A 20778-nucleotide genomic window follows, 5' to 3' on the forward strand; every position below is an offset into this window, starting at 1 on the left:
ATCTGGCTCCTCCTCTGGCCCTGGAACTTTGTGTTTCTCTTGCTGGAATTACAAACTTATGTACAACAGTTAGATGTCCAAACATATTTTCCTGAATCCTATTTCTAATTACTCTAATGGAAGTCCCTTTTGGCACCCTCGAATGTTAAGTGAAGGCATGGGTCGACCCTTAAGCATTTCATGCGGGGTTAGATGCGTCGTTCTGTTAGTTTTCATGCGATAACTCATTAGTGTCAGTCGTAGTGCATTAGTCCTTTAATTTAGTACTCTAATTTAATTTTGTTAATCTTTGTCTTAAGCGTCCCATTCCTCTCTCCACCATACCTTGTGGTTGAGGATTGGGGCGTAATCTAGTCTTTATTTGACATGCAAATGTTGAATCACATGTTTGAGTGTTCTCTGAATAAACGTTTTGTCTGACCTTATTTCTGACGGACTTCCAAACCTTGTCTTGACTTCTCCAGTCAGAAACTTGATTACTGTAGTCCCACTTTGGTCTTTTGATGGGACTGCTTCTACCCATCTGTTGAACACTGTATTTCACACTCATTTAGCTGCATGTCAATCATTGTTTGCAAGTATGGTGAAGAAAAACCTTGTTTTCTAATTATTATTATTATTATTATTTTTTTTTAATTCTCCTCAATACCTCACCCCTTGCGCAATGGTCAAAACCACGCGCATTAAATGATAAGCAAATCTAAGAACGCCGTTGGTACAACCAACGTCGAAACGTCTAACCTTAACCATCAGCAAATTAAAGCCAATCTTTTGGGAAGGGAAATCGAAACCAGTATGTCCAAATCCAAAGCCCAATATGGGTGGGTTTACCATCAGCCGCCTGAAACCACGCTGTTCCAAAGTCATGCACTAAACCGAAAAAACGTACATGCGGTAGTGGCCTTCTATACCACAAAGGTAAAATAAAATAAAACGCGACATGCCCCGTTCCAAGACCACCTCTGCTGCAAGAGCTGACATATCTGACTCCTGTTCCTCCTCCCCCCTACACCCCACCCGGCACTTCCTATGATTGTTGCAGCTTGTGACTTCATGATCAAGTAAGCCAGTGCCCACAGCGACTCTGCCAAGTAATCGTGACTGTGCCTGCCTTAGGTCGTCCCGGGTGTCAAGGTGGGATCTTACCCGTCGTTGGCTAACCAGCCTTCCATACTGGCTCGCTGCAGGATGCCGTACCTGGGATACGATCAATCCCCACCTATATGGTGGTATAGATCGCAAGGTGGAGGGATGGAGACAGAGTCTTCAGCCGTTTCTGCCCTATGCAGCGTGTGTGTGCGTAAAAGATACACCTCAGGGAAACTATAAAACAAAAAGTCATTTATCAGAGTTAAAATTATTAAAGTGTTACAGCAGCAGTAGTGGCATTTGAAAGGTAAACCCACTACTTCCGAATCCAAATTGACAACATAGCATGTAGGATCCCTTCCCAGCAGATGTAGCGCTAATCCCCGTCATCGTTGACCAAAGAGATTTACCCTATATTTTAATTGGTGTAGTCCTAATTGTACAGTTTATCAAGATTACGTTTTTACTTTATGTATATATTTTTAATTATTATCCTCATCTTTATCATATCCATATTTATTAAATTATTCTTTCCTGTGTGAAAATAATTATAATCACTTAGTTAATAGCAACACCTTCTTTAGTCCAATTGCATTAGATTATCATTACTGTGGTCCTAGGAAGACAAAAAACAAAATAAAAACTAAACTTAAAGAAAAACAAATTAGCCATAATGTGAATATCCACTGCGTGTCTCCCTGTGACCCTCTCCCTCCTTCAGGAGAACACGCTCTCTCTCCCTGCGTGTCTCCCTCCCACTTTGGGTGCGGCCATAACGCCTTGAAGCGAGCGTGCTCCGGGGGCTGGGTGTGGGAGAAACCAGTGGTAGTTCCTTTTCTCGGCCAGCAGAGGGGTTGTTCAGGTGAAACCTATGGACAGAGACTACAAAGAACTTCAAACATGGCAGACGGGGAACTACAAATTTATCAAAGCCTGAAAACTCAACAGAGCTCTACCTGTATTCCTTGGATATGTGGTATTTTATGGCGTATGGCCACCACACGCTTTCAGTTGAGCACACTCTCTATTTCCTTTCTCTGTACTGTGTGTTAGTGTGTCTCTCTGTACTGCCTTAATGGTGTAGGTCGACAAATGGGGGTGGTCGGAGTTGTGGACGCCCGTGCACTGAAGGCCGAGTGCGGGGAGGTTTGTCTTCTTAACTTTTTTAGTAACTGGGATAATTCTTCTAGCAGGGGGTGATAGAGAGTCGGGGTTGGATTGGTATTGATGCTGTCCAGTAGGGGGGGGGAGGGTAAGGTTGGAGTTGTCCAGCAGGGGGCAGTCTAGTTGGGGAAGGGTAAGGTTGGAGTGGTCCAGTAGGGGGCGCTGTAGTTGGGGAAGGGTAAGGTTGGAGTGGTCCAGCAGGGGGGAGTCTAGTTGGGGAAGGGTAAGGTTGGAGTTGTCCAGCAGGGGGCGCTGTAGTTGGGGAAGGGTAAGGTTGGAGTGGTCCAGCAGGGGGCAGTCTAGTTGGGGAAGGGTAAGGTTGGAGTGGTCCAGTAGGGGGCAGTCTAGTTGGGGAAGGGTAGAGTTGGAGTGGACCAACTTTGGCGGAGGGGGAGGTGTGGCTTGGGACTGAGTGAGAGAACTCAAAAAATGGCGGCCGTGATGCTATAACTCTGTGTGGCCTGTCTAACACACGAGAGCGGATGAGAGACTAGGGGGTAACTCTTGTCACTCTTGGAGGAGGAGAACGAGAAAAAGGAGGAAAAAACAGGGGGGAGGGAAGCAAAAAACAACAACAGGGCCTAAAGACGTTATTCAATACATCCAGATATTCTTTATAGCCAATAATCGTTATCTATCTTTATTGATTAATCTGCTTCAACAGACTAAACCGTCAACCAACACGGCAAAGAGATGTTGTTTAGTATCATAGTTTATCAATGCGACAGGTCCGGCAGTAATTCAAAGAAACACAGAGAAAAAAGAGATATCATTTATCCTTGTCAACTTGTCTAGGTCTAGTTTCAATGGTTCAAACAGTAAATTGAAGCGACACAGTAAAAAAGGTTATTTATCATTGTCAATTTATCTATTTCCGCAGGTTACGCCATAGAGCAACGCAATACGTCAGAGAGACATTTATTCATTATTATCAATCTATCTATTCCTACATTTACCCGTTTTAACGGACAAAGATAGAGCGGATCTCGCATACACACCCACTGATTCACTCACAGATTCCCTCTTTCCCGCAGACGCATACAGAAACATATCGACAGACTTCTCATTCTGTGTCCCGCACCCACAATCATTAGACACGGCAAAATAGCGTTAAGCATAGCAAAGCAGGCAAGCATTGCACACATAGCCGGGTTATCACTGATTGATTTATTTCCATATTTCAGCCGGCCCAAAAACACGCTCGCTCTCTTTCTTTCTCTCACACACACTGTCTCTCGTTCACTCGCGCATACACACGCTGTCTCTCTGTTTCTCTCTTTCACCCGCACACACACACTGTCTCTCTGGTCGTGAAGGTGGGGGTGAGAGGTCTCTGCTCCCTCTCACACACACACCTAAACAGACCTTTCTCATTCTGTCTCCTCCAAACGCACACACAAAAACATCGCCTCTTGCGTACCCGCGCACACACAGAGTCGCTCACAGCCTTTCTCTCTCTCTCACGCGCATACACACACTGTTTCTCTTTGCAAAGGGACTTTAACCCTGATAAAGGACTCCAACCTACTCACCACATAGAATTATTTAATACACATCCAATACTTGGCCATCGGTAGTCTTGTATCACTATGACCGATTCTTATAGGCCCTTCTCTTTCCCTCTGGGTTCCACCCGCGGCCCAGGCATCCCTCTGAGTCCACTCTGTGGCCCAGGCATTTATTATTTTGGCCATCGGTAGTCTTGTATCACTATGACCGATTCTTATAGGCCCTTCTCTTTCCCTCTGGGTTCCACCCGCGGCCCAGGCATCCCTCTGAGTCCACTCTGTGGCCCAGGCATTTATTATTTTGGCCATCGGTAGTCTTGTATCACTATGACCGATTCTTATAGGCCCTTCTCTTTCCCTCTGGGTTCCACCCGCGGCCCAGGCATCCCTCTGAGTCCACTCTGTGGCCCAGGCATTTATTACTTTGGCCATCGGTAGTCTTGTATCACTATGACCGATTCTTATAGGCCCTTCTCTTTCCCTCTGGGTTCCACCCGCGGCCCAGGCATCCCTCTGAGTCCACTCTGTGGCCCAGGCATTTATTATTTTGGCCATCGGTAGTCTTGTATCACTATGACCGATTCTTATAGGCCCTTCTCTTTCCCTCTGGGTTCCACCCGCGGCCCAGGCATCCCTCTGAGTCCACTCTGTGGCCCAGGCATTTATTACTTTGGCCATCGGTAGTCTTGTTTCACTATGACCGATTCTTATAGGCCCTATGGTCTCGAGGGTATTCTTTCACCATGCAACGAGCCGATATTCGATGTGTCACGCATTCAGGGTCAATCGGGTTTTATGGGGAAATGCTGGGGTGCAGTCCTATTCGTCCCCACGAGATATCCCGTAGCGAACCGTTCTCACAGTCTCACCTCCTAATGTGGTTCCTATATAACTATGCAGAGTTTGGATTTTATCAACAGGCTCTGCCTACCTTTTGTTGGGCGGCCGCGAGGTGAGACTGCAGGAATCGGTCCGGTGCTCCGGGGTCCCGAGGCCGTGCCGCTCTCCGTCTCTCGTTTCCCAGTTGCGGTCCAATTCAGAAAAAATCACGTCGTGGGTCACCAAATTGAAGGGAAAAACGGTCTGTCTAGTTACTGGACCAGATGAAATGAGACGGAGAGGTAATAAAGTCTGTCGGCACGAGGACCTTGGATTTATTAAGTAAAGTGGCAACGGTTATACAGAGTCATAAGCGTGAGAAATCGAATATGTCTAAGTCCCTAATCAGCGCTGATGGTTCGTCCGGAGCTTCGCCTCCGTGGAAGGTCTGCTTCAGAAGAAGGTGAAGAGTCTCTGTGTGATACAGTCTTATGCTGTATCTTCCTCGTGATGAGGTGTGTGCGTTTGAGATGTGTGTGGTTCTGTGTGTTTTTACTTGACCTTGGCTCCCAGGCACTAGTGTATGCATGCATATCTTCTTGTGTTCCTCCTCACGGGGGAGAGCTTCAGAGCATCTCCTGTTGTGGTCCTCCCGTTCTTGAGGATGACTGGTGCATTGTCTGAGTGTCTACCATCTGCCAGCCTGGGAAATGGGGCCTTCGGCTCCGGCCTTGACCTGACTATATTCTCATGTATGTGTTATGTGTTAAAAGTTGACTATATTGTAAGGTGACTGCCATGTGATGTGCTCATTAAGCTAGGGTAGGAGTTAGCTATATTTATAATGTACATGTGATGTACTCAGCAGGTTATTTTGCCCAACAATGACATAAAGGATCATATATATATAAATTACAAGCGGAAATACAAGAAAACAAAGGCTCTCTGCTTCAAGAGAATGAAGGCAGGGCAAGGCAGGAATTAAAGGAAATAATTTAAAGTAAGGAAAAACAATTGGCTAATCTTCAACTCAAAATGGATGAGGCGGATGGGTCACTGTTACCACGACGCTCGGAGGGAAAAAAAGGGCATCACGAAAGCTTACAATGACACGAGAGAGCGTGCCACGCCATCCAATGAACTGAGATGCAAAACTGATGCATGTGAGAATGTGAGATATACTGAAAATTGTTTATGAACGTTTAGCAGATATAGATGGAGATTTCAATGCAGAAGATGAAGGGCTTCGTCTTCGTCAGCTAACAGCCCAAGACTATGCTTATTCCATCTATGGTTCAGCCTCTCAGGCAGGTGCCAGCCACCGCTCTGACACACCAAGCATTGCTGCAAAAAGGGCAGAGGCAGCTGCAGAGCTCGCTGCAAAGGAGTTGAGATAAAGCAAAAAAAGAAAAAAAATTAATGATAGAGCAACATAAGAAGGAAATTTACTTGCAGAAGTCTGAATCGGAGCGTCTACAAGTAGAAAAGGACATGGGGGCTGCTCGTGCCAGGCCAGAGGTCTATGACGGAGAGATCAGAAAGGAAACTGATAGCCGGTCTATGCAGCTAGACAACAGACGGATAACTTCCAGCCCTCCTGTAAACTACCAAAACCCTCTTATTGCATCTGCAGCGTCCCCTACTGATGTGTCCCATCTAGCCAAAGCAATTCAATCTTCATCTGATAAACTTTTCTACCTCAAGAAATATGTGAGTGGCCCTGCTCTCCAATGCCTTGAAGGCACCTTTTATCGGAGCGACGAAGAGGCGTACAAAGATGCGTGGAATAGGCTCAACCATCGCTATGGACAGCCATTTGTCGTCCAGGAAGAAATTGTCAAAATGGCCGAAAATGCAGGCCAGAGATGCAGAATGGTTAATATTGCTCACAAGGGAGGGAGAGAGATGGAGAAAGAGGGTTTGATAAGAAAGAGATTAAAGTAAAGAAACTGTTAAGCATTCCAGTTGGTAGAGCTTATTCTTGCGCTCCGGCTCACCAGCAGTGAGCCACTCCCGAGGTAGCATGACAACCAGTTATCCACCAGCTTAACATTACCCGACAGTAGGATTGTGACAGTAGTTTATTATTGTTTGCCACTAATCCTCTGATCTGTCATGAAAAGTGTTCTTCATGAAACTGTAGTGATACTACTGCGCTCCGTAATGGTATTAAAGGCAACCAATTTTCCCATATCGCAGTGCAAGTAAACATTGACTTATCATTCAGAGTAATTCAGTTGGTTGCAACCTCACCGCTAGTTGCTGCTACATTTTACACACTGGACCTTTAACAATGTTGAACATTTTAATTTGATGTTGACTTATTCCTATTTTTGTTTCGCTCCCCATGTGTCATGAAAATATTATGCCCTGGGAGGCTGCCTGCTTCGCCCGTGTCCAGAACAGCTACCGACTCTTTGTTGATAGTAGGTGGACAATTAGCCACCAGGACTATAGACTGGATTGTAGGGCGGAGCTGTTTTCCTTTTTCCTCACCTGGTGCACGGCCGCTATGTCCTGATCAGAGCAGACAGTGTGTCATAATCTGCTAAACCCAGCCTAGAGCCTGGCATATCGTGGGCGCCCAGAACTTCAGGGCGCACCTCATGTCTCGCGGCAGTCCCAACCAAAACAAGTTGCAGAACGGCTCAGGTGGGCCTTCGCGTCCAAAGAGAACACGCACTGCATGTTGTGGTTCTCTATCAGCCATCAGGATCTTCCCCGTTGAGGATTAGACGCAATGGCGCGCCCTCCTAAACCGTAGGCTCTAATGTTTGCATTCCCGCCGCTTCAGTTCATCTATTCTCTTTTCGGAGTGAGTCAAACAGGATGTTCTGTCCCTCATCCTGGTTGCCCCGGAGAGCCGTCTAGCTCTGTGGTTTCCATGACTAGCTGTGCACGGGCCAGCCCATTTGTCACGAAAATATTACGCCCTGGGCGGCTGCCCGCTTCGGAGCTAAGGCTGCCTATAAAACAGAACTAGGACGCTGGTAGGTTAGTTACATTTTGTCTTAAAGAAGAAGGAGCTGCATTGTATCTTGCTGCTGGTGAGTAAAGAAATTTCAGTTGGTAGAGCTAATTAGTTAGTAAGTTGGCAATCAGCCAGTTTCGGTCAGTTTTTGTGGACAATAGACTAGATCGTATCTGGCAGATGCAACATAGCTGCTTTAATATCAGTCACTTTCCCTGGTCTATACCAATGGTTCTCAAATGTTTCATACCGTGTTCCACCTCAGAAAATATTTGTCTCCATTATGACCGATGTAATCAAATATAACAAAATACAGTAGCGTAGGCCTTCGGCCCTATTCAGTTACGCACAGCTCACGCAGGAGGCACATTTATTCTGAAACCTAGACGTGCACCTGACAAACATACACGACAAATGGGCAGTCATGTTCCCTGTAGTAATCCATCCTGGTATTGTGGTTGTATGAGGTTGAATAGGCTTCACATTACGGTTTCTGAGTGTAACCAAGGCGGGGCACCATGATGTCTATTTAGGCCCCGTCTTGCTTCTATCCACCATCTTGTATCCCTCAGGTGACCATTATAAAAGCTCGCCTGCAGTGAGCCACTCCCAGAGGCACCATGACAACTAGAGCCCGACCGATATAGAATTTTTAAGGCCGATACCGATAGGGGTGACTGATGGAGCACAGAGTGCAGTCGGAATACTGGCAGGGTGGGCAACCGGCTCGCCGACCCCAACCGATACCCCTTGAGGTTAGATAACCAGGAGTAACCTATGTCATTCAGAGAGATGATGGCGCCAGTGTGTCAGGCTCGCCGTCAGGTGCTCTACCTGTTGTTTTTGCTGCTTTTAACGCTTGTACATAACATCAACGCTCTTCTGGTCTATGATCGCCAAACGTTGCTTGATCTGAGAAACGCTGCTATAAATTTTCAAAAATCGGATTATTGTGAAGGGGGGACACCTTTCCCACCGGATCTCCCGGCCGACCTCCGCCGCACGCTTGCTCCACTACCTCGGAGAAGAAGGTACCGGCGACGGGGGAAACGTAGCGGCTATCTCGTGAAGCTGAGGTTGGGGTTGGCACGTCCTGATCGATATGGTGCTGCCCCTCGCCTGTGTGTCTCTCAGCGCTTCCTGGATCCTGTTGCTTCCTCTCTGGTGAAGGTGACGGGCTGTGATGAGGCCTTCCAGCCCCACCATCCCTGCTCCCCTTGCTTACGCTGGCGTGGAGCAAATCTGGAGTATCTTCGGCCCCTGGCTCGTGCCCCATCGTCAGCTGGTTGTCCGCCGGCTCCTGCTAGATTTGGCTTGGTTAACGCCAGATCACTTGGAAATAAAGCTTTTATCCTCAAGGACTTCTTCGTTACGCGGGAGCTGGACTTTCTTTTTATCTCCGAGACCTGGCTAAGTGTGGGTGAGTCCGGAGTCTTTTCTGATCTTCTACCTGACGAGTGCTCCTATTTCAATTCTCCCCGGTCGTCTGGTCGAGGAGGAGGAATTGCGACTGTTTATAAGAGTGACTTTAAATGCAAACAAATATCGCGGCCATCCCCCGCGAGCTTCGAACTGAGCTTATTTGAGCTGGGTCATCCCCACACTGTGTTGTGTGCTGTGATTTATCGTCCTCCCAAATATAACAAAGACTTTTTGATGGACTTCTCTGTATTCCTGTCGGATATTATGCCGAATTATGACCGGGTCCTCATCGTGGGGGATTTTAACATTCACGTCTGTTGTCCTGAGAAGAACTCATTGGCGAGAGACTTTTTAAATATCATTGACTCGTTTGACATTGTCCAAGCTGTACTTGGGCCGACACATGAACGCGGTCATACACTTGACCTCGTCTTATCCTATGGTTTGCCCGTTTGCAATCTGGAGATCTGTGATGCCTTTTTCTCTGATCATATGCCTGTTCTGTTTGAAGCCGCTGTGAATCGTTTGACAGCTAAACCTTGCGCAGTCGCTCGCAAATGTCGGGTTATGAACCCCTCCACTGCCGCACGTTTTTCCACTGTTTTCAACCAGAACTGTGTTATTCCTGAAAATGTGTCAGATGATACTGAGTCACTGAACTGTTGGTTTCTCAACTGCTGTCAAACTGCCTCAGACATTGTGGCTCCACATAAAATCAGACGGCAAAAAACTAAATCGGAGGCTGAACCCTGGTTAAATGAAACCACCAGGGCTTCTAGACAGGAGTGTAGAAGAGCTGAGAGAAAGTGGAAAAAGGACAAACTACAAGTGTCTTTCCAAATTATGCGAGATTGCTGGCGCCACTACCAGTCGTCTGTGAGAGAGGCCAAAAGAAAATATTTTTCTGAGATCATTTTGTTAAATTCTCACAAACCTCGTGTATTGTTTAAGGTAATTAACTCTGCTCTGAATGCACCACAGGCGTTGCAAATTGAGGGGTCTCCTGCTGTGTGTGAAGACTTTCTCAGGTTTTTCACTGACAAAGTGACATCTGCTAAAGCACTTATTTCTCCACCTGCTATTGATCCCTCAGTCTCAGCTCCATGCTCTGTGTTCTTAGAGATGTTTGAGCCTGTAACCTTGTCCTTTGTGGAGGAGATTGTTGGCCACCTGAAGCCCTCAGGTTCTCCAGCAGATATTGTTCCTCCTCGACTTTTTAAGGAGATTTTTCCGACTATTGGACCTTCTTTTACTGCTGTCATTAACAGTAGCCTATCATCGGGAGTCGTGCCGGCTCAATTTAAACATGCTGTTGTGCAACCCTTGTTAAAAAAACCTGGACTTGATCCTACTGCTTTGTCTAATTTCAGACCTATCTCCAAACTGTCTTTTCTGTCAAAAGTCCTGGAAAAGATTGTTCACTGTCAACTCATGGACTTTATAAATGGACAGAACATTATAGAGATTTTCCAATCTGGTTTTAAAACATTACACAGCACCGAATCAGCGCTGCTTAGAGTTTTTAATGATATATTTTTAGCTACTGACTCTGGCCATAGTGTTGTCCTTGTGCTCCTAGATTTGACTGCAGCCTTCGACACAGTAGACCATGACATCCTCATTGCTCGTCTGGAGCAGTGGGTGGGTGTCAGAGGCACAGCACTAAAATGGTTCAGGTCTTATTTAACCCAGCGGTCTTTCTGTGTTAGCCTTGCTGAGCATGTGTCCTCCGCTGTCCCGCTATTACATGGGGTTCCGCAGGGTTCGGTGCTTGGCCCCCTTTTATTTTCCCTTTATTTACTCCCACTTGGCTCAATTCTTAGGAAGCATGGTATTTCTTTTCATTGCTATGCTGATGACAGCCAGATTTATATTCCTCTTAAAAAGGCAGAAGCATACAGTATTAAGCCTTTGTTAGACTGCCTGCAAGACATTAAAGCTTGGATGTCCCTAAACTTTTTAAATTTTAATGAAAAAAAGACAGAGGTTATGGTTTTCAGTGGCTCTGGTGTGCCCCCCCTGGTTGACCTAGGCTACCTGGAACAGTTCCGTAGGCCAATCTTAAATAACCTGGGGGTTAAGGTGGACACTGACCTCAAATTTGACACCCAGGTAAAAGCTGTGGTGAAGTCCAGCTTCTTCCAGCTAAGGCAGCTGGCAAAAATTAAACCAATGCTTCAGAGACAGCATCTTGAAACAGTAATCCATGCGTTTGTGACCACCCGGCTGGACTACTGTAATGCACTTTACATGGGGATTAGTGAGGCCTCCATTGCCCGCCTCCACACACACACACACACACACACACACACACATCGAGGAGCCGTAGCGGAATTTTTTTGAACTGAATTGAAAACATAACTTCGATGTAAGTAAAACGAAAATGTATTGTAAAAACAGGTTAAAAATTCAGGACGAAGGTTTATGGTATAGCCATAAATGTGCCGAGGCAATTTATGTTTCACCCGCTGCACCGACGGAGCTCCCCACATCCACACACACCTTTCTAAAGGAAAACTTTAGCGATACTACTACTGTGCACCATAATGGAATTAAATGCAACCAATATTCCTGTACCGCAGTGCAAGTAAAGATTGGCTTGTAATTTAGTTAGTTGCTACACAATTTTACACACCGCACCTTTAACAATGTTGACCATTTTAATTTGTTGTTGATTTATTTCTATTTTTTGGACTAAAGAAAAATGGACGAAACCCCTGCGGCCAAGAAATTCAAACACAGCAACTCCAGCCAATCTGAAGAGATTGATGATGCATTCAAGAACATTTTTGGTCTTGAGAAGTATCGGTTCAATCAACTTGAAGCAATTAAAGCCACAATTCGGAAAGAAAATGTGTTTGTTGTTGGTGGTAATGGTTGGTACTGCAGACTGCATGATCCAATATAAACACATAGAGACCCGTAGAGACACAATGACACACAGCTCTCACAATGACAACCTTTCTATGTATCAGGTGTTGGTAAAAGCCTGTGTTACCAGCTACCAGCCCACTTGTCCTCTGGAGTCACTGTGGTGATCTCTCCACTCAAGGCCCTCAACCTGGAACAGATCAAGGAACTCACTAAACTGGGTGTAAGTGGGACCCAGACTATACTTGCTCTGTTGGTTGTAGGGCTGGCCCAAATTATTCGAATACTCGTTCGGAAAATTAGTATTCGAAGCTTAAATCAGTATTCAGAGCTTTGTTTTGTTTTTTTCATCTATGTGACGTTACCAGAGCGAGGGAGGCAAACTATAAGCGACACCAAGCAGAGAAGCGAGAGAGGTAAAGGAAGAATAGATATCGTGTTTCCCCTTACTTTAACATAACATTAGCGGGACCTCGGGAGGAAAAGCAACGCTTAGCGAAATGCTAACCTCATCTTTGTTGTTGGTTTACGTTCGCTGTACAGCGCCGAGCCAATCAACTGACTGGCTTGCTGCAGAGGGTGAGGTCTTGGGAATACCCGGTCAATATAAGGATATAATATGGACACATAAGACAATCAATATTCGGTATTTGTTATGGATTTATTGTACAAATTCCCTGAAAAGATGCACGTTCCATTGTGAATTGAAAAGCTCCCGTAAGGGCTGAGATGGCAGAGGACAGCTGATTTGGAACAGAACAACAGCTGTTTGCTTCCGCGGGGAAAAACGAAGGAACTCCAACTTACTTAGGCCTACTAATTAACCTTCAAAAGCTATTAAATCTTCAACAAAATATTCAGATACTGTCAAAATCGGTTCCAGGGAGTAGATTATTCGCTCGGAAAAACCAACGAGTATTCGAAGCCTGAAAAATGGCATTTGGGCCAGCCCTAGTGGGTTGAAAGAGGGAGATTAATTTCAATGCACTATAAAACAATCGCTTGGTATGAAAGGTGTCATCGTGGATCTTCTTATTCAGATTAAGGCCTGGACTCCCTCTGATGACAAAAGTGAACGCGTCCAAAATAGGTTCTACAAACAGTTGATCAAGGAGGATCCGATGATCAAACTGATCTACGTCATCCCCGAGAAGGTAGAGTATGCATAATCAACAGAGAACCAGCTGGCTTCTGATTGGCTACAACTGTATAGCAATATGATTTAAAGCATTGATCTCGTTTGCCTGTGCTCTGTTCTAGATTAGGAAAACTAGTTGGCTGATGAAGGCTCTGAAGAGCCTGAAGGAACGAACATTTCTGACTTGCTTTGTTATCGATGAGGCCCAGTGCATCATTGAGGTGTGTTAAGTATAAACACTACCCGAAGTGCTAATAGCAGTCACACTATGTGGTTCTGGCATTCTATCCCAGCAAACCGGGTAACCCATGTCCTCGTTTTGCTTAACAGGTGGGCTACGACTTCAGGTCAGACTACGGGACGTTGAATGAGCTGCTGAAGGAGTTTGAGGGGGTGCCCATAATGGCTGTGTCAGGCCCCATCGGGCCCGGCATCCACAAGGACATCCTCAAAGGGCTGCAGATGAACAAACCTCAGGTGTAGGTGTTCCAGCGCTCATTAAGCTCACAGAAACAGAACCTTGCTGCAAATTGTTCCTACTCCTGTTTTGTTTTGTTTATTCACAAGCATTCAAGAGCATCATATTCATGATTGGGCTGATTGCAGGTTCACCATGCCCTTTAACCGATTCAATCGAAAGTATGCCGTTGGGAAGAGGACAACAAAGCTTGGGGATAAGGAATGCATTACCTGGATCAAGAAGCACTGTCTAAGTATGGCTGCGCACATAAATCAATCAGGTCCTCTCAGACCAAGAGGAAAACTTCAAAATATCACAAGTTTAGCATTTTCCATAATAATGCACAACATAATTTTCTCTGCCGGGCTTTCATGTTGCAGATGACTGGGGCATCGTGTACTGCTGGAGAATAGTGGACTGTGTTGCCATGGCAGAAAGCTTGAGCAAGGCAGGCCTGCTGGCATGTTCGTATCACTCAGATATGACTGACGAAGAAAGAGAGAGTGTGCAGAACAAGTGGAATGAAAATGATTGCAAGGTTGCTTTATTTACCTTACTTTTATAATAAGTAATGAGGATGGTCTGATGCATTTGGGTTGCATAAAAATGTCCTGTCCACCTCAACTCGTGGAGTAGTGATAGTGTTGGTACGGGTTAGGCATCTTGCTCAAGTAAGTATACAATTTCTGCGGTCCAGAGAATGGGGTTCATAACCTTTTGGCTGAGAGTCATATACTTATCCGCCTTCTTTCTAATATGTGCTGTGAGTGGCTTCGGAGAATCGCGTCAGCTAGATGACTAATTAATGTTAATAAATCGTACCACATCGGTAGGTCATCTGTGCCACCAGCGCAGCCTTTGGTATGGGCATCCACAAGCCGGACGTGCGGTACGTGATCCACAGCTTTCTGCCCGAGTCCATGGAACACTACCACCGGGAGACCGGGCGGGCCGGCAGAGACGGGAACATGTCCCGTTGCATCCTGTTCTTCTCAGACAGGGACGAGGGCCTCCTCCAACAGGCCATCATGGGTAACACCTGCAAGGCCATCTGCAGTGCCATCAGCAATGACATCAGCAGTGCCATCAGCAGTGCCATCAGCAGTGCCATCTGCAGAGACATCAGCAGTGCCATCAGCAGTGCCATCAGCAGTGAAATCACAAGTGACATCAACAATGCCATCAGCAGTGCCATCAGCAGTGCCATCAGCAGTGCCATCTGCAGAGACATCAGCAATGACATCAGCAGTGCCATCAGCAGTGCCATCAGCAGTGAAATCACAAGTGACATCAACAATGCCATCAGCAGTGCCATCAGCAGTGCCATCTGCAGAGACATCAGCAATGACATCAGCAGTTCCATCAGCAGTGAAATCACAAGTGACATCAACAATGCCATCAGCAGTGCCATCAGCAGTGCCATCAGCAGTGCCATCAGCAGTGACATCAGCAGTGACATCAGCAGTGCCAGGCGCAGTGCCATCAGCTGTATCAACGGCAGGGCCTTCAGCAGTGCCATCAGCAGTACGTCTTGCTCCGTTGACCCTCATTCGTTATTCTCAGATTTTGGCTCAAAAAATCTCCACCTCCATTTGAATTCATAGTATTTTGTTCATTGGTCATTCTTGTTGTTGTCTTTTTAACAGAAGGTAAAGGTTCCAAAGACAGGAAATTTAAGAACCTAAAAACCATGATGAAATACTGCCGAACACAGCGGGTTTGCAGAAAAATACAACTGCTTACCTACTTTGGTGGGGTCAACATTGAAGAAAACGTATGCCAGCCAAACTCAGAAGCCATCTGTGACAACTGCGTATGAGACAATGTAAGCAAACAATTGTATTTTAATTTGACCTTGTCAACCAAACCCGTTCGTAGAGTCAATAATCAATCCGTATGACTTTTCTTCCGTAGGCAGCTGCTGCTGCTACCGTCTGAAATCCAGGCTTCAGTACCATCCCTACACCCCAGACCAACCAACAACCCTTCTTCAAACCAGCTCAATAGGATTCATCCAATCAAGTGAAGTTTAAAATGTACTTTGTCCCAAATAGATCATAGCGCCAAGACACAATGTTCCAGCCTTTTAGTCACATACGACACTATAGCGGGACATTGAATCTTTGATAGAAATACATTTAATAGTCTAATCGCCATGTCGGGAAAATATTGCGTCACACCTTGACATTCTATTGGGAATGTCTGGATGCAAGTATAGTGATACCACAGCATTTCTTAGCTTCTAGAAGGTAAAGCCTTTAAGTTCTTGAATTATTTTGTGGGGGGGTGGCCTGACTTTCTTCTGTTTGCAATTTGCTGTGTTATGTTTTGATTTTAATAATTGTCTTTGTGATTGTTTGATAACCCCTTTGAGGAATGGCATGGCAATGGCACTATCAATTCCTTTTCTTTTTCCAAGTAGAGCACATTTTAGACCATTACTCTAGAAGGATAATCAAAACAACCTTCTTAAATAGTATGGGAGAAATTTACCCCAGGTATAATATTGTAATCATTATCTTGCCTTTATCTTGATTCACAGAGAGGCTAACTGCCTTACATCTGATATAACTAATGTTTGAGATGTCAATTATTTACTTAACTGATTCCAAGTGATAATAAAGTCTTTATCTCTCAAACTTTGGCTTTCTCTGTTTGTTCTAGTGTTTATCCATGACAGTAGCAGCCCGAATTAGAATTGAGATCAAACTAACTGAAATGTAATGCAAAACGTATAGCTTGCAAACTAAATATTTGTAGAATAGTGTAAATTTTTTTGATAATATGTCCTTTGGTAAACTGTTCTTTTGAGTTTTTACTCTCTTTGCGGCTTTGCTTCTCACACTCTCATTGCGCTGAATATGGTTCCACATCCGCAACGCAATGACCACGCAAGCGCTTCAACGCAGTCGTGAACCTGTTTTGGTTCTGCTTTGGGCTTTCGTGAGCGGACCAATCACAGCCCTTGCTGATGCGTTGCCTTGATGAAAGGTTAAAGGGTTGATTATGGTTCCACGTTCATGCACCGCAATGACCACGCAGTCGCTTCGATGTAGTCGTGAACCTTTATGGTTCTGTGTCGGGTTTACGTGTCGCTATGCATGTCCATGGTGAAGAGAGAACAAATAGTTGGTCTTTGTCTGTGCATTCTATTACTATACAATTGGTCTACTACTAGAAGTTTTGATTATGGTATGGTATGGATTCTAGCAACTTGAACGCTGAATACGACTCAAACTATGAGCAACTAAAAGAGAAGTTAGGCTGTTAGTTGGTCGACGTTGTCCGATCTGGTCGTTACATTCAAAGTCTATAATGACCGAATGCAAAACGTCCCCACACTAGCGAATAAAAAAAAGTACATGTTTTGCCTTCGATTTTTTTACATGCAAAGCCTATTGCCGGTGGTGTAGCTAGCGGACCAATCACAGCCATTGCAGCTGCATCGCCTCAACGCAAGGTTACAATTTTTGGGAGGTGCACGTCAGGCCCTTGCGGTGGACGCAAGGAGGGTCCGCAAAGATGAATCACTGCGAAACAGGTCCGTAACTTGCGTTAGGTCAACGTGGAACCACAAAGAGCCCTTTACGCATGTTCCCGACAGCGGACGTTCATGTGCACTGCGTTCGGAATCTAAAAGTTCTTCTTCGTGAGCGGTATACATCCCACAAACAGGATTACCGCCACCATCAGTTCGGTGTGGAACATAGGTTCTGTGTTTGTTGGTGACCATGGAGGCCGCAAGAAATATATTTTTTGTCATTTGTGCATATAAGCATCACCTTGACAGATGATGGTCGATTCTTTTATATTGAGTAAAACTTTCTTGACCGGTCAAAACTTTTGCCCTGTGGTCCGCCATGTTCATGCGCGTCACTAGTAAACAATACGTCACCAACTGGGCAACCCTGTTAGCAAATATCTGGCCCCAGTTGCCGAACGGAAGTAGAATCATCAGAGCGTCATGAGGTGTCGTTCACAAGAACTTTCCAAGAAACAAGAAACGCTGCGAAAATGTTTTCTCCATAATTCCCAGCGATCTGAACACGTCATAAGTTGAGTTCCTCTCTTGGTGACGGACACCCTGCCTGAGCAGCGGCACGGAGGAGATGTGCCCATCAGACGCCATAGGACAGTTTTGATCCTTTTTGAGAAATATATTCAAACCTGACACACACTTTCAGTTGGTCTCATTGATTTCATTGAGGCTAGAAGAAAAAGAAAAATTTAATAAAATCCTGCACGCGATGACTGCATGATTGACCAATGTACCTGTAGCTTTGTAAGAGACAAACGATATAAATGAAAGGTCATGAAGGGGTCATAACGACTCACCTTGGTGATGTTCTTCTTCCGAAGCACCATTGTTGGAAACACCTTTGACCCAAACCAGGAAACATATTTGACCGATTCCTAAGTAAGATTCCAGTAATAACAAAGATTGGTTATCGGCAACGATTCTATTGTTTACCAGCTCAAATTTGAACTATTTTTTTAAGGTAACGTGATCGTTATAAATGAGTCACACAGCTTGTGCCGTCCAAGGCGACCACAACTATTGGAAGGAAAGGGGGTCACTTCTCCCTCATGAGTGTCTCGACCCTTGACACTGAATCCTTCATTTTGTGAGACAAAATGAACCAAATGATGGATTCAGTGTGATGGAGGCTCCCCCTTTTAAAAGACCACTCGTCCTCCAGCCACGACTGTAGTTCGGATACAAAAGGACTCAGAGACCTCACATAGACCCAATCATTGTCCTGTGCAGGTCCAACAGTGTCCTTCTGTTGCTCTTGCTTTCGTGGCTCAACGTGGTCCTTTGTGTCTTCTGGTGTCGAACGGTCAGCCTGCGTTGGTCTGAACGGCCACAAACTCAGACCAGCTGGGATTAACCGTGAAGGTGACATAAATATGTGTACGTTTCATAAATATCTTGGTGTGAATATGATGAGAGCAACGACCGTATCCAGGGCAGGTTTACGTCGCCATCGTGAGCCTCAGCTTAGATAACGGAGCGATAAGATTGTTAAAGACATACAGTATGTTCCTGTTTGCGATGATAGTGTGAATAAGAAGCAGGCATTCAGTGACATATACGTATTTATTAAGATGCAACCAAGGTTTTTTAAAAATGACTTTCGATACTTCAGAATTGTTATGCCTTATTAATGCCATATTTATTTAAATAGTTTGTACAAATTGTAGCTTTTAAAAAAACAAAAAACAAAAAAAACAGAACTGTCAGGCACAAGTGTTAACAGTAATTCATAATCGTGATTCATTCAGGAGTTTGACCAGGTCAGGGATAAAGATCCACATGTTGGGTGTAAATGTAAATGCACCGAAAAAATGCATTAATAATTACCCCATCCCAAACAGGTCGGGCATTACGATTCCTCCTCATTTTAGATTGTGGCTTTCAGATGCCATCTCGCGACTGACCTAAACCTAGACCAGCCCCTCCCCCGACTAGTTCAATGTGCAACTCGCTCTGTAGTCTCATTACGATTTCAATTTTGTATAACAAAAGCAAATCACGATATCACGTCATACAAAACAAAAAAGAGGCAAAACACTGGTTCACTAAGACACGGAAAACAATATATTTATATACAGGTGCTGGTCATATTATTAGAATATCATGAAAAAGTTGATTTATTTCATTAATTCCATTCAGAAAGTCAAACCTGTAGAATGTATACATTCATTCCAAACAGACTGATACATTATAAGTGTTTTTTGCCAAAAAGAAGATGATTATAGCTGACAACCAATGAAAACCCTAAATTCAACATCTCAGAAAATTAGAATATGGTGAAAAGGTCAGATATTGAAGACACCTGGTGCCACACTCTAATTAGCTAACTAACTCAAAACACCTGGAAAAGCCTTTAAATGGTCTCTCGTTTTGATTCTGTATGACACACAATCATGGGGAAGACTGCTGACTTGACAACTGTCCAAAAGATGACCATTGATACTTTAAAGAAGGAGGGCAAGACACAAAAGGTCATTGCCAAAGAGGTTGGATGTTCCCAGAGCTCTGTGTCCAAGCACATTAATAGAGAGGCGAAGGGAAGAAAAAGATGTGGTAGAAAAGAGTGTACAAGCAAGAGGGATAAACGCGCCCTGGAGAGGATTGTCAAACAAAACCGATTCAAAAATGTGGGGGAGATCCACAAAGAGTGGACTGTAGCTGGAGTCAGTGCTTCAAGAAGCACCACACACCGACGTATGCAAGATATGGGCTTCAGCTGTCGCATTCCTCGTGTAAAGCCACTCTTGAATAAGAGACAACGTCAAAAGCGTCTCGCCTGGGCTCAAGACAAAAAGGACTGGACTGCTGCTGAGTGGTCCAAAGTTATGTTTTCAGATGAAAGTAAATTTTGTATCTCCTTTGGAAATCAAGGTCCCAGAGTCTGGAGGAAGACAGGAGAGGCACAGAATCCACGTTGCCTGAAGTCCAGTGTAAAATTTCCACAGTCAGTAATGGTCTGGGGTGCCATGTCATCTGCTGCTGTTGGTCCACTGTGTTTCCTGAGGTCCAGGGTCAATGCAGCAGTCTACCAGGAAGTTTTAGAACACTTTATGCTGCCTGCCACGGACCAACTTTATGGAGGTGACGATTTCATTTTCCAACATGACTTGGCACCTGCACACAGTGCCAAATCTACCAGTACCTGGTTTAAGGACCATGGTATCCCTCTTCTTGATTGGCCTGCAAACTCACCTGACCTTAACCCCATAGAAAACCTATGGGGTATTGTGAAGCGGAAGATGCGAGATGCCAGACCCAACAATGCTGAAGAGCTGAAGGCCACTATTAAAGCAACCTGGGCTCTCATAACACCTGAGGAGTGCAACAGACTGGTCGACTCCATGCCACGCCGTATTGCTGCAGCAATTCAGGCAAAAGGAGCTGCAACTAAGTATTGATTGCCATACATGCTGAAACTTTCCATGTTCATACTTTTCAGTTGGCCCACATTTCTAAAAAATCATTTTTTGTACTAGTCGTAACTAATATTCTAATTTTCTGAGATACTGAATTTGGGATTTTCAGTAATTGTCAGTACTAATCATCCAAATTAAAAGAAATAAACATTTCAAATATATCACTCTGTGTGTAATGAATTGATATAATATGTAAGTTTCACGTTCTGAATATAATTACTGAAATAAATCAACTTTTTCATGATATTCTAATAATTTGACCAGCACCTGTGTATATATATATATATATATATATATATATATATATATATATATATAAGCCTATATACTTTTTTTTAAACCTCATAATGTGGAGTGAAGTCGGATTCATACTCTTAACGTG

At 44.6% G+C, this 20778-nt stretch overlaps 1 long non-coding RNA gene across 1 annotated transcript; it reads left to right on the forward strand.

The window, feature by feature from the left end:
- Positions 1-15086: 15086 nt before the first annotated feature.
- Positions 15087-16081, forward strand: LOC115532229 (uncharacterized). The gene is made up of 2 exons (XR_003973999.1): positions 15087-15267; positions 15357-16081. It is a non-coding gene; the product is annotated as an uncharacterized LOC115532229 (long non-coding RNA).
- Positions 16082-20778: the final 4697 nt, after the last annotated feature.

The sequence above is a fragment of the Gadus morhua genome, chromosome 19 (assembly GCF_902167405.1).
Source record: "Gadus morhua chromosome 19, gadMor3.0, whole genome shotgun sequence".
Classification (NCBI taxonomy): domain Eukaryota; kingdom Metazoa; phylum Chordata; class Actinopteri; order Gadiformes; family Gadidae; genus Gadus; species Gadus morhua.